We start from the raw sequence: 14,154 nt of genomic DNA on the forward strand, positions 1-14,154 counted from the left end.
TTTCAACAGAAACTATGCAGGCCAGACGGGAGTGGCAAGAAATTTTCAATGTGATGAATAGCAAGAACCTACAACCAAGATTACTCTACCCAGCAAAGCTATCATTCAGAATTGAAGGGCAGATAAAGACTTTCACAGACAAGAAAAAGTTAAAGGAGTTCATCACCACCAAACCAGTATTATATGAAATGCTGAAAGGTATTCTTAAAGAAGAGGAAGAAGAAAAAAGTAAAGATAAAAATTATGAACAACAAATACATATCTATCAACAAGTGAACCTAAAAATCAAGTGAATTAAAAACCTGAGGGACAGAATAATCTGGTGAATATAATAGAATCAGGGGCATAGAAAGGGAGTGGACTGATAATTCTCAGGGGGAAAGGGGTATGGGGGGTTCATGAAGAGACTGGACAAAAATCATACACCTATGGATGAGGACAGTGGTGGGGGGGGAGGTAAGGGCAGAAGGTGGGGTGGGAAATGGGTGGAGGGGAGCTATGGGGGGAAAAAGGAGAAATAATTGTAATAATCTGAATAAAGATTTATTTAAAAAAAAAATCCCACTTCTGCCTAGTGGCCATAAACAAGAAAAAAAAAAAAGAAAAGAAAAGTTATAGTGACCAGATTTCTTACCTCCAACACCACAGGGAAAAAAACAACCACCAGGAAGTAGATATTAACAACAAAAATGCTCAGTGTTAGGCCTCTGGCCACCATGAAGTCACTGAAGATCATCACAGGTCTTGCTTCAAAAGATGAGACAAAGAGGCTGCAAACAGGATGTAAAATAATGAACGAAGCCTTCACTTGTTTAACAGTAACCTCCTTTCCACTATCACATTATTTATACCATCCTAAGTTCAAAGGATTCTTTCCTTTAGAAAAATGACAATAATAACTGTCTATTGTGTATTTACTGACACAAAAAAAAAAGACAGCAGGGATTATAATTCACTATATCCCCACCATAAGGAGAACTAGTAATCTTGCCACAAGTCTGGGGGATTGTTTTGGTTTTGTTTTTTCAATTAACCCTCCTAGACATGGGCACAAAATAAAGTGATCTGAAATAAATTATGACTGTCTTGCATGTAATAAGCATTCAATAAATATTTATGAATAGCAGTTTATTAGTTTTCTATTGCTGCTAACAAATCACCACAAATTTGGCTATTTAAAATAACACCCATTTAATATGTCACAGTTCTGTAATTCGGAAGTTCAGCCTGGCGTGACTGGGTTCTCTGTTCATAGTGTCACAGGCTAAAATAATGTTGGCCAGCCTGAATTCTCTTCTAGAGGCTCTGGGGAGGAATTTGCTCATTTAGGCTATTGGCTGAATTCAATTCCTTGCCTTTGTAAGACTGAGGTTCCCATGTTTTTGCTGGCTGTCAGCAGGGTCTGCTCTCAGCTCCTAGCTTCTGGGATTCCTTGCCTCTGGGGCCTCTTCATCTTCAAAGCCAGCAACTGAGAATCTCCCTCACATCGAATCCTTTGGTTGCTTCAAATCTCCCTGACTTCCTCCATCTCTGATCTCTAGACCCATATTTTAAGGGCTCAGAATTAGTCAGGCCCACCCAGAAAATATCCTTATCTTAATTTAAGGTCAACTGATGTGAGACCTTATATACACCTGCAAAATTCATTTTGCATATAAAGTAAAATAATCACAAGAGTGGTATATCAACATATTTACATACAGACCCTCCAGGAGAGAAGATTACATAAAGGTAAGAGTCACTAGGAATCATGTGAGAATTCTTCTACCACAAGCAGCTTGGGCAGAGTGGGAAAAGCATTCCTGAATTGAGCCAGATCATTTGGGTTCAAGACACATCCCTGCCATGAAGCCCTTCTCTCAGTCTCAGTTTCCACAATTATAAAATGGGAATATTGTTCCCTGCCCTGCTAACCATAGAGTAGTTGTGAGAATCAAAGGAGATTAGGTGGAAACACTTTGTAAACTGTAAAGATCAATACAAATGCAAGTTATTATTATTGAGTTTGAATTTACTTTTACTTCTGAGGACCTGTGAGACCAGATCTTTTAAAAACAATGCTGGGAAAGGAGGCAGGCATAGGGGCTAACTGAGGAAGGGTCTTAAGAGACACAGGCTTTTTGACTTTCTGTCCCTGCAGAACACAAATTTGATGAGCTAATCGTAGCATAAGTGAAAGCATATGCTACACATTTCTTTTTTAATGCACGAAATAGGTTTAAAATTTCAGAGGCTCTTTGGCAAGAGGGGTTTGGCCTCTGCTCTATATAATGATAATAATACATTACTATATATTTATGTGGTGTTTTCCGAGGGAACTAAAACTCTTTACAGACAGTACTATTCCTTTTCTGAGTATCCAGTGAGGTAGCAGCAGATGTGAAGCGTTTACCCATGTAGAATGTTGGCATGTGGACAAGGCCATTCCAGAACACAGCACCCCAATGCCGCACATAAGTATCTTGTGTTTTTTTTTTCCTTGATTTATATCTCCCACACTTCATGAAAGTTCAGTATTTTTATGAACCCCAAGCCCACCCTATTAGCACATTTACTTCATATTTCTTTTATACTAGGGGTTGAGCCTGCAAGTAATTGCATATTTCCAAATAGGCATTCTCATTTTGTTACTGGTATTAAATACATAAAAGTTCACATTGATCAAATGGATTCTGTGAAGGTATCATTTAATGTACAGCCTTTGGAGTTGCTGGCTTATACATAAGTACACAAAGTAATTGTCAGACACCCAGTTATGTCTTGTGACATAGAACTAAATCCTATGGCCTAAATCCATTACTTCTGGTCTAAATTCATTATCAAGGACACTACCAAGAATGTTTTAATAAGTTCACCGATTATGGAAATGTACTCTCAACATCACTTAATACTTTCTCCTAATCTTTAGTACTTTCTCCTAATCCTGCGAAGATTGGAATCTAGCTGATTTTGTTTCCAGTGAAAACTATGCAGGAAAAAAATGCTTTAACATGCACCATGAAAAATTAGGTAAGATATAAAGAACTTTCTGACAGTAACAGTGGCTCAATATTGCAGGGAACAAATGAAGGAGATTTTGTGAGTTGCCCTCCAGGAGAATTTCAATAAGAAAGAAGTCTATGGCATTGGTCTTGTTGTGATCCTAGAGATGAATTTGGGATCAAGTTGTTAAGGCTTCTTTCTGTGATCTCCTCATTCTTATTCCTTTCACTATGAATTTTTAGGCTAAACTTAGAATGGCCACACATCTTCCCTAAGTTTTTATTCCTAAAATTCTTTTACAAATATTCAGTTAATTATTTTAAAATCTGATCCTCTCCTCCCCATGTCATGGGCTCTAGGTTTCAGAGTTCTAGTAATGTTCTTTCACCCCAGTGGATTTGTTCTTCCTTCAGTTCTAATACTTATGACCCTCTGACACCAGAAAACCAGCTTGCATTAGATTTTTCAGGATTATCATAGGGAGAAAAACTATTAATCTAATTTTTGAAGATTTGACAAATTTTATGGAATTTGTGTTATACCTCATAGTAATCACAAATTTCACATATTATTTAGATGCTCAACAGTAAGACAGAGGATAAATTTAAAGCTCTCTCTTTAATAGCAAATCTCTAAACTTGTATGGGATATAGAAGCAACAATAAAACATACAAGTTTAGGATGGGTAGAGTTTGACTACTAATGAATCTTAATGATGACATAATATCAGATAGTAGGTTGGTAGTTTTTTTTTTCTTTTCCCTATGCTAAGGCTAGATATATAGCAAGATTTTTTAAAGTAAATTTATAGTCAATTAACTCTGGAAAAGAAAATACAATAAAAAGACCACCCAGTTGATAGCAGCCCTTAAATAACCTGTTAAAAAATACTTGTATTCCAAAGACCCAGGTACAGTTCTGATTTTTTTAATTGCTTGTGACTTCTTGGTTAAAAAAAATTAACAACAGAAAACAGTGACTTCCCAATTGCTCACAAAGTTATACAATATTTGGTGACCTTAAGATACTGCATATTGGGCACAGGTAATGTTCTCTAGATTGTAATTCCTACAGTGCAGAAAACATGGAGTGCTGGAGCACTGAATAGGATACAAAGCAATGAGAGATTAATTCACTCTTAAATCTACTCTTTATTAAGTGAAATGTACTGCTAACCTAATACACACACATGCACACTCCTTCCTGACACCCACAGACTCCACCTCCCAACCCATGAAGATACAAAGGGAGAAACTGAGAAGATTGGCACACCCAGAAAACCTGATGTGTCCAGCTCTGAAATCTTTCTTGCCCTCCTAGACCTCATGTGTAAGGCTTTTCTCACATTAAGAAGATAAATAATGAGTCAGGTTTGACCATAATGGTCACTTCTAAGCTACTCTGTACATCTTAATTTTTTAAAAATCTTTTTGGTGCCTCCATGTTAGTCCCAAGCAGATTTAAGAATCTTCTGGTTCCTGAATGTTTCCATATTTTATGAACATGCTTGAAAGTGATCTAAAGTATCATTGCTTTATTGCACTTTCTTTAACCAAGACTGGGTGAAGCAGAAGGACAGCAAGACAAATTCTGAACCTATATGGCTAGCAGGGGCAAGGCCACTAAGACAAATACATTAGCTGTTCTCAAATGTGAAGTGCTTCACAAAGCAGCCCCGCAGATGGGCTCTGATAGTAGAAGCATCGCCCACTTCACAAGCAGGAAATGCTCATGAGGCCTAAACTCTGCAGAGTGTATTTCCATATTTAATTCTATCAAGAACCATATGTGGTGAATTGCTATCTCCATGTCACAGAAATGGAAACTGAGATTCAGAGAAAATAAGAAACTTTCCCATGGTAAGCTATGATTGAAAAGTCAGTCTGACTAACTGGAAAGCCCATATCCTTTGTTTTACTTTCCTTCAAGCTACTTGAGGAACTAATGACACTTTTCTTTTATTATCAAGTACTATTTGAATGCCCAGTTATACACCCAGCAGGTCTTCTTGTTATATATTTCACTAGGAAGTCTTTAGGGCAGGAACTAGAAAACTCGGGGGTGATAGACTTCCAAATGAAAAGTTAAGTGTACTGGCCATAACAACTTAGAGTGTCTTTTATCAAAACTCTATCTAACCTTAATAACCTTGGAAAGATGACTCACAGAAACTGGAAGCCCTTGTTGACTTAAAGGAGAGCTACAGTGAATGAAGGGGCAGGTCTGCTTGGTGCAGACCATTCATTGAAGGATCTAAATTCTGATTCACATGAACTAAATGACTGAAATGGCCCTTTCTAAAAAAAAATCTGGAAGGAATGCTGCCCTTTTGGACTTCATTTTTCTGTGTCACTAACATGGGGTAATGATCCAAATGTGCTGATAACAAGTGTGACATCAGAATGGGCAGTCTTCAGGATACAGATTTCATAGTGGTTTTGGCACAGTCTAGTCTATTGAGTCTTATATGTTTATGGGAAGTATTAAATAATCATTTGATTGGTGATTGGGGATAACAAATTGAGGGCTGGGGAATATAAAGGGGTGGGGTCAGAGAGATTTTCTTAACTACAAAAGATAAGGAGCATCAGGTTGTGGAAAGCTGTAATGAGATAGAGTAGTCTCTATGTAGGAATTCTAGGCTAGATGTGTGGGCATGAAGCAATTCAGTCTGTAGACAAAGTGAATAAAAAAATATTTCCAAGAAATGTTAAAGGTGTGAAGAATTTGAAAAGACAGATGGAAGAGGGGAGAGGGCAAGCTGACCTGACATGTTTGCTGGCAGACTAACTAAAATTTCTTGATCAGGATAAGTGCTAAATGAACAAAGTTACATAGATTCATAAAGAGAACACTGCAGAAATGCCACAAAATTCTAGAGACACTAAATTCAGCACTTGTTTTATGTGGAAAGGCAAGAGGTTACAGAAAAAAAAAAAGCCAGATGGCTTCATAACAGTTCTAAACCTGATTGAGGTGGGGACAGAAATATTCCAGTTGCTTCACACCTCCACCAGCAATACTGGGCCCAAAGCTTTTGTGTTTAGTGACCTAATCAAATAAGCACCCTCAGTTTACAATGGAATTCAGCCCAAACTGTAGAATAGTGATGTGATTTTGTATCACATCAGAGGACATACGTGAGAAAAAAAACAAGAAAGGACTCATCATGTCCAGGCCAAGACATGATACGTTTTGCAAAAGTATCTCTGTAAGTCTTGAGTGTTGACCCTGGCATTATAAGGTAACTTTGGTTGTGTGTTATCTTGCTGTTTATCAATAATGAATCAGTTTTACTCTTAGTGGAAGAACACTTGTGAAGAAGCATCTAAATTGGCTGGAGGAGCTGGACTAAGACATAGCAAGAGGCCACAATGCCAAGCATTGGGAAAAGCATGAGTCTGTCATTACTCTGAGAACCAGGCAGAAACATCAAATGGGATTTAGGGCAGGACATCAGATCCTAAGGAGGGGTTGTGGTATGATGCTTGTTTTTGAGGAGTCTTGGAATACAGTACAGATAACCAGAAAGGAACCTGCTAGAGAGGTCAAGGAAACTGCCAGTTATAAAAGGAGGGCATTAAGACCATGACTCTCACCAGGCATTCATGCACAGGGAGTCATAAGGAGAAGGAGATTCTGAAGATGGGTGAGCTGTGACTCAAGGTCAAATAGAGAAAGTTATCATGAGGAAAGAAGGTCCACTGTCAGACTCAGCAAGGAGTCCCAGAGCCCCACACTGGGCCCTGACCCCTGATTCATAGGAATGCATGACACTAGGCCCCACATGGCTTCCAGGAGTGGTGCTGTTAGGGAAGGGAGATGGGAGTAATGTAGGTTCTAGCTCAGGCAGAATGGCCTGGAGAACTTTACTAGGCACTACCATTCAGGCAAGGCTATTATAGACCTGATGGAACCAGGGAAGACAGGTAAGAGTGAGTGAGGCCAAAGGATGCCCAGAGCAGGTAATGGTTTATCATATCCAAATTACTTATGTCTAGGCCAAGACAACATCAGCACCAAAGGAATCAATAAAGATTATATAATGGATTTTTTAATTATTCCACTCAAATTCTTATGTTTCTTGCCTTGATTATTATAAAAGCCTCCAAATTAATTTTTCTTAATTGTGGCTGGCAGATTTTAAGGGAACTTCCATGCTCCCCCATATCCTGATATTCACTCTTTGTGTAATTTCCCCCTTTTGAGTGTAGATGGGGTCTGTGTCTTGCTCTCAATGAAGGCATTTGGCAAGGTAATGGCATGGCATGTCATGATCATATTATATAATATAAGATTCTGTATGTTAACAGAGTTGCTCTAGTCTCTCTCTCTCTCTCTCTCTCTCTCTCTCTCTCTCTTTCTTCCCCACCCCCACCTCTCTCCTTAATCAAATAAGCACCGTCGGTTTATAACTCAGCTTTGAATAAAATAGTTACATGAATCCTACAGCTGCAAAAAAATAAATTCTGTCAATAACCTTCCCCAGTCAAGTCTCCAGATGAAAACTCAGCCCTATCTAACATCTAGCATGGAAAGGACCCAGCTAAGCTCTTCCCACACTCCTAACTCACAGAAACTGTGAGATCATCAATCTGTGTTATTTTAAGCCACTAACTTTGCAATAATTTGTTACACAGCATAGAAAACTAATACACTGATATTACCTACTATTACAAATAATACCTATTCTCAACAAAGCAGCCAGAGAATCCTGTTAATATATAAATAGTAGTTAAGTTTTTGGGGAGTCAAAAGCTACACATGGATTTCAACTACACAAGGGTTGGGCACCCTAGCCTCCATGTTGTTCAACTGTACTTTTGTCTAGTTAAAACCTTCCAGTGGCTTCTTCAACACAGAGCAAAAGCCAAAATTATACCATGGCTCACAAGGCCATACACACCCATCATCTTTCTCACCTGATCTACTGTGCTCTCACTGATCACTTTACCCATCCTGGCCATCCTGCCAGCTCTCTGACATGCCTGGCATGCTTCCTAAGCCTTGGTGCTTGTTGTTCCCTCAGTCCTAACCTTCCCTCCAATAGCCACATGACTCACTCCTTCAGCTTTTGCACATCTCTGCTCATACATCACTCTGAGTGAGGACTCTCTGCTCTCTCTACAAAAAAAAAAAAAAAAAAAAAAAAAAAAAAAAAAAAAAAAAAAAAAATCAATTCTCCTCCCACTCCTTCATGTCCCACACCTTTTTCTGCTTTTCTTTTCTCCATAGCATTCACACCATCTGAGATACTATATGCTTTACTTATTTCTTCCTTTTCTTTTTTTTTTTTTAAATATATTTTATTGATATTTTACAGAGAGGAAGGGAGAGGGATAGAGAGCCAGAAACATCGATGAGAGAGAAACATCGATCAGCTGCCTCCTGCACACCTCCCACTGGGGATGTGCCTGCAACCAAGGTACATGCCCTTGACCGGAATCGAACCCGGGACCCTTCAGTCCGCAGGCCGACGCTCTATCCACTGAGCCAAACCGGTTTCGGCTTCCTTTTCTTTTTTTAATTAATTTTATTTTATTGTTTAAAGTATTACATATAGTAGTACATATATCTTCCTTTTTCCCCCATTGACCTTCCCCCAGCCTCCCCTACCCCCTGTCACATGCCCTCATCCCACCCCCCCCCCCAGTGTCTTGTGTCCATTGGTTGTGCTTATATGCATTGATACAAGTCCTTTGGTTGATCTCTTTCCCTCCCTCCCCAATACTCCCCAGACTTCCCACTGTAATTTGACAGTCTGTTCAGTGCTTTACTTCTTCTGTGTCTATCTTTTTGTTCATCAGGTTATAATGTTCTTTATTTTCCATAAATGAGTGAGATCATGTGGTATTTTTCTTTCATTGCCTGGCTTATTTCACTTAACATAATGGTCTCCAGGTCCATCCATGCTGCTGCAAATGGTAAGAATTCCTTCTTTTTTATAGCAGCATAGTATTCCATTGTGTAGGTGTACCATAGTTTTCTAATCCATTCATCTGCTGATGGGCACTTAGCCTGTTTCCAAATCTTAGCTATGGTGAATTGTGCTGCTATGAACATAGGGGTGCATATATCCTTTCTGATTGGTGTTTCCAGTTTCTTAGGATACATTCCTAGAAGTGGGATTACTGGGTCAAATGGGAGTTCCATTTTTAGTTTTTTGAGGAAACTCCATACTGTTCTCCACAGTGGCTGCACCAGTCTGCATTCCCACCAGCAGTGCACTAGGGTTCCTTTTTCTCCGCATACTCGCCAGCACGTGTCGTTTGATGATAGCTATTCTGACAGGTGTGAGATGGTACCGCATTGTTGTTTTGATTTGCATCTCTTGGATAGTTAGTGACTTTGAGCATGCTTTCATATGCCTCTTGGCCTTCCTTCTGTCTTCTTTCGAAAAGATTCTATTTAGGTCCATTGCCCATTTTTTTTTTATCTGATCATTTATCTTCTTTTTATTAAGTTGTATAAGTTCCCTGTAGATGTTGGAGATTAAACCTTTATCAGTGATACCATTTGCAAATATGTTCTCCCATACAGTGGGCTTTCTTGTTGTTTTGTTGATGATTTCTTTTGCTGTGCAAAAGCTTTTTATTTTGATGTAGTCCCATTTGTTTATTTTCTCTTTAGTTTCCATTGCCCTAGGAGCAGTATCAGTGAAGAAATTGCTTCGGCATATGTCTGAGATTTCTCTACCTGTGGATTCCTCTAGTATTTTTATGGATTCCCGTCTTATGTTTAAGTCCTGTATCCATTTTGAGTTAATTTTTGTGTATGGTGTGTAAGTTGGTGGTCTAGTTTCATTTTTTTGCATGTATGTGTCCAATTTTCCCAACACCATTTATTGAAGAGACTGTCTTGACTCCATTGTATGTTCATGCCTCCTTTGTCAAATATTAATTGAGCATAGTGGTTTGGGTCAATATTTGGATTCTCTATTCTATTCCATTGGTCTATATGTCTGTTCTTGTGCCAGTACCAGGATGTTTTGAGAACCGTGGCTTTGTAGTATAGCTTGAAATCTGGTATTTAGATCCCACCTACTTTATTCTTCTTTCTCAGGATTGCTGTGGCTATTCAGGATCTTTTTTTATTCCAGATGAATTTTTGGAGAGTTCTTTCTAGGTCTGTATTTTAATGGGGAGTGCATTGAATCGATAGATTGCTTTGGGTAGTATGGACATTTTAATAATGTTGATTCTACCAATCCATGAACATGGTATGTTCTTCCATCTGATTACGCCTTCCTCTCTTTTTTCAGTGTCCTGTAGTTTTCCGCGTATAGGTCTTTTACCTCCTTGGTTAAGTTTATTCCTAGGTATCTTAATTTTTTTGGAGCGATGGTAAATGGGGTTGCTTTTTTAGTCTCTCTTTCTGTAAGTTCACTATTGGTGTATAGAAATGCCATAGATTTCTTGGCACTAATTTTGTATCCTGCTACGTCACCGAATTCATTTATTAAGTCTAATAGTTTTTTGATGGAGTCTTTCGGGTTTTTTATGTACAATATCATGTCATCTGCAAATAAGGACAGCTTTACTTCTTTTCCAATTTGGATGCCTTTTATTTCTTCTTCTTGTCTAATTGCAATGGCTAAAACTTCCAGTACTATGTCGAACAGGAGTGGTGAGAGTGGGCATCCCTGTCTTGTTCCTGTTCTTAGGGGAAATGGTGTTAGTTTTTGCCCATTGAGTATGATGTTGGCTGTGGGTTTATTACATATGGCTTTTATTATGTTGAGGTATGATCCTTCTATTCCCACCTTGCTGAGAGTTTTTATCAAGAAAGGGTGTTGGATTTTATCAAATGCTTTTTCTGCATCAATTGATATGACTATGTGGTTTTTATCTCTCAATTTGTTTATGTGATGTATCACATTTATTGACTTGCAGATATTGTACCATCCTTGCATCCCTGGGATAAATCCTGCTTGGTTATGGTGTATGATCTTTCTGATGTAGTGCTGGATCCAATTTGCTAGAATTTTGTTGAGAATTTTGGCATCTATGTTCATGAGGGATATTGGCCTGTAATTCTCTTTCATTGTGTTGTCTTTATCCGCTTTTGGTATTAGGGTGATGCTGGCTTCATAGAATGAGCTTGGAAGTGTTCCTTCCTCTTGAATTTTTTTGAATAGTCTGAGGAGGATAGGTTTTAGTTCTTCCTTGAATGTTTGGTAAAACTTTCCTATGAAGCCGTCTGGCCCTGGGCTTTTGTTTGCTGGAAGCTGCTTCACTTTCTTCCATAGTTATTGGCCTATTGAGATGTTTAGATTCTTCCTGATTGAGTTTTGGAAGGTTGTATTTTTCTAGGAATATGTCCATTTCCTCCAGGTTGTCCAGTTTGTTGGAATAGAGTTGTTCATAGTATCTTTTAACAATCCTTTGTATTTTTGTGGGGTCTGTTGTTATTTCTCCTCTTTCATTTCTAATTTTGTTTATTTGGGTCCTCTCTCTTTGCTTCTTGGTGAGCCTGGCTAGAGGTTCATCAATCTTGTTTATCCTTTCAAAGAACCAGCTCTTGGTTTTGTTGATCTTTTGTATTGTTTCTTTGGTCTCTGTGTCATTTATCTCCGCTCTGATCTTTATTATTTCCTTCCTTCTGCTTACACTGGGCTTCTCTTGTTGCTCTTTTTCTAACTCTTTGAGTTGTAGGGTTAGGTAATTTATTACCATTGTTTCTTGTTTGTTTGTTTGTTTGTTTGTTTGCCGTAGGCTTGTAGAGCAATGAACTTCCCTCTCAAGACTGCTTTCACTGTGTCCCATAGATTTTGGATTGTTGTGTTTTCATTGTCGTTTGTTGCCATGATGCTTTTTATTTCTTCTTTGATCTCTCTGGTAACCCAGTCATTGTTTAATAGCATGCTATTTAGTCTCCATGTGTTTGATTTTTTTGGATTGTTTTTATTGTAGTTGATTTCCAGTATTATGCCATTGTGATCTGAGAAGATGCTTAATATGATTTCTATCTTCTTGAATTTGAAGAGACTTTCTGTGACCCAATATATGGTCTATCTTTGAAAGTGACCCATGTGCACTTGAGAAGAATGTATATTCTGTGGTTTTGGGGTGAAATGTTCTGAAGATGTCAATTAATTCCATCTGGTCTAGTGAGTCACTTAGGATTGATGTTTCTTTGCTGATTTTTTGTTTAGAGGATTTGTCCAATTGTGATAGTGGGGTATTAAAGTCCCCTACTGTGATTGTATTGCTGTCAATCTCTCCCTTGATATCCTCCAGGAGTTGTGTTGTTTTTTTTTTTTATGTATTTGGGTGCTCCTGTATTGGGTGTGTATATGTTTACCAGAGTTATTTCTTCTTGTTGGATTGCTCCCATTAGTATTATGAAGTGGCCTTCCTGATCTCTTTTTATGTCCTTCACTTTGAGATCTAATTCATCAGATATAAGTATTGCTACCCCAGCTTTTTTTTTCATTTCCATTCGCCTGAAAAACCTTTTTCCATCCCTTCACCATCAGTCTGTGTGCGTCTTTTTTTCTGAGGTGGGTTTCCTGTATACAGCAGATATATGGGTCATGTTTTCTTATCCACTCAGTTACCCTATGTTTTTTGATTGGGGCATTTAATCTATTGACATTTAAAGTTATTATTGATAGGTACTTGTTTGTTGCCATTTTTATTCTTTACCCCTGTGTTCCTTCTTCACTTCCTATTTCTTCTTTTTACAGCAGACCCTTCAGCATTTCTTGCATTGCTGGTTTGGTGGTAATAAACTCCCTTAGTCCTTTTTTGTCTGTGAAGCTCCTGATTCCACCTTCAATTTTGAATGATAGCCTTGCTGGGTATAGTATTCTTGGATTCAGTCCCTTGCTTTGCATCACTTTGTATATTTCATTCCATTTCCTTCTGGCCTGGTGTGTTTCTGTTGAGAAATCAGTTGATATTCTAATAGGAGATCCCTTGTAGGTAACTTTCTGTCTCTCTCTAGCAGCCTTTAAGATTCTTACTTTGTTGTTGGTATCACCAGTTATGTTATGTCTTGGTGTTGATCTTTTGGGGTTCATCTTGTTTGGGACTCTATGTACTTCTTAGACTTGCATAGTTTTTTTCTTGCCAATATCAGGGAAGTTTTCTGTCATTATTTCTTCAAACAGGTTTTCTATTCCTTGCTTCTCTTCCTCTCCTTCTGGTACCCCTATTTTGTGAATGTTGTTTCGTTTTGTGTTGTTGTCCCAAAGCTCCCTTAGACTCTCCTCTTGCTTTTTAAGTCTTCTTTCCAGTTGCTGCTGTGTTTGTGTGTTTTTTCCTACCTTGTCTTCTAATTCGCTGATGTGGTCCTCAGCCTCTTCTAGTCTACTATTTAAGCCTTCCACTGTGTTCTTTATTGCAGCTATGTCATTCTTCATCTCCTCTTGGTTTCTTTTCATGTTGGTGACATTCTCATTCAGCTCCTTACAGTTCTCATTGAGTTGTGTGTATTTCTCATTGAGTTGTGTGCATTTCTCATTGAGTTGTGTGTATTTGTCATCCAGCCATTTAAACAGCCTTATAACCATTACTCTGAATTCTTTCTCTGATATGCTGCTAGCCTCAATTTCATTTAACTCCCTTTCTGGTGATTCCTCTTTTTCTTTCCTTTGGGGATTGCTTTTTTTGTCTTCCCATGTTTTGCTGTAATGTTTTAATTGTAGGTCCAATTGGTCTGATACTCAGGTTCTTTTGGGGATGGTGCTACTGGTGTAATCTATCAGGTCTTCTGGGCTTGGTAATCTAGTGTAGCTCCCTACTTGAGCTATTTGGGTTCTCTTGATGTAGGCCTGTGAGCTGGAAAGGTACAACTGTGTTGTCTAGAAGTCAGCACCCGTGGAGGGGGGTGTCCCAATTTTTGCTGTCTTGCGCCCTTGATTGAAATTGCGCGTGTCCACCAAGGACTCACAGTGGCACCCAGGAACTGTCTGTTGGGGTGATAGGTCTCAGGAGGCCTGCATCTGGAAAGGCGTGACTGTGGTGTCCAGAGTTCTGTAGTTGTGGGGTGGGCAGACTCAGCTTTTGCTGCTGCACTTGTGGTTGATATACGCACACTCCCAGTGGAGGAATACAGGGGCACTCACGGTGCGTTTGCCAGCAAGGGGCGCTGAAGTACTCTGAAGGGCCCTGGCACTGAAGCTGCATAATTGAGGCGTCTGTGTGCAGGTATCCAAGATGAGTGAAT

Source organism: Plecotus auritus, assembly GCF_963455305.1.
Source record: "Plecotus auritus genome assembly, chromosome: 4".
In the NCBI taxonomy this organism is placed as follows: Eukaryota; Metazoa; Chordata; class Mammalia; order Chiroptera; family Vespertilionidae; genus Plecotus; species Plecotus auritus.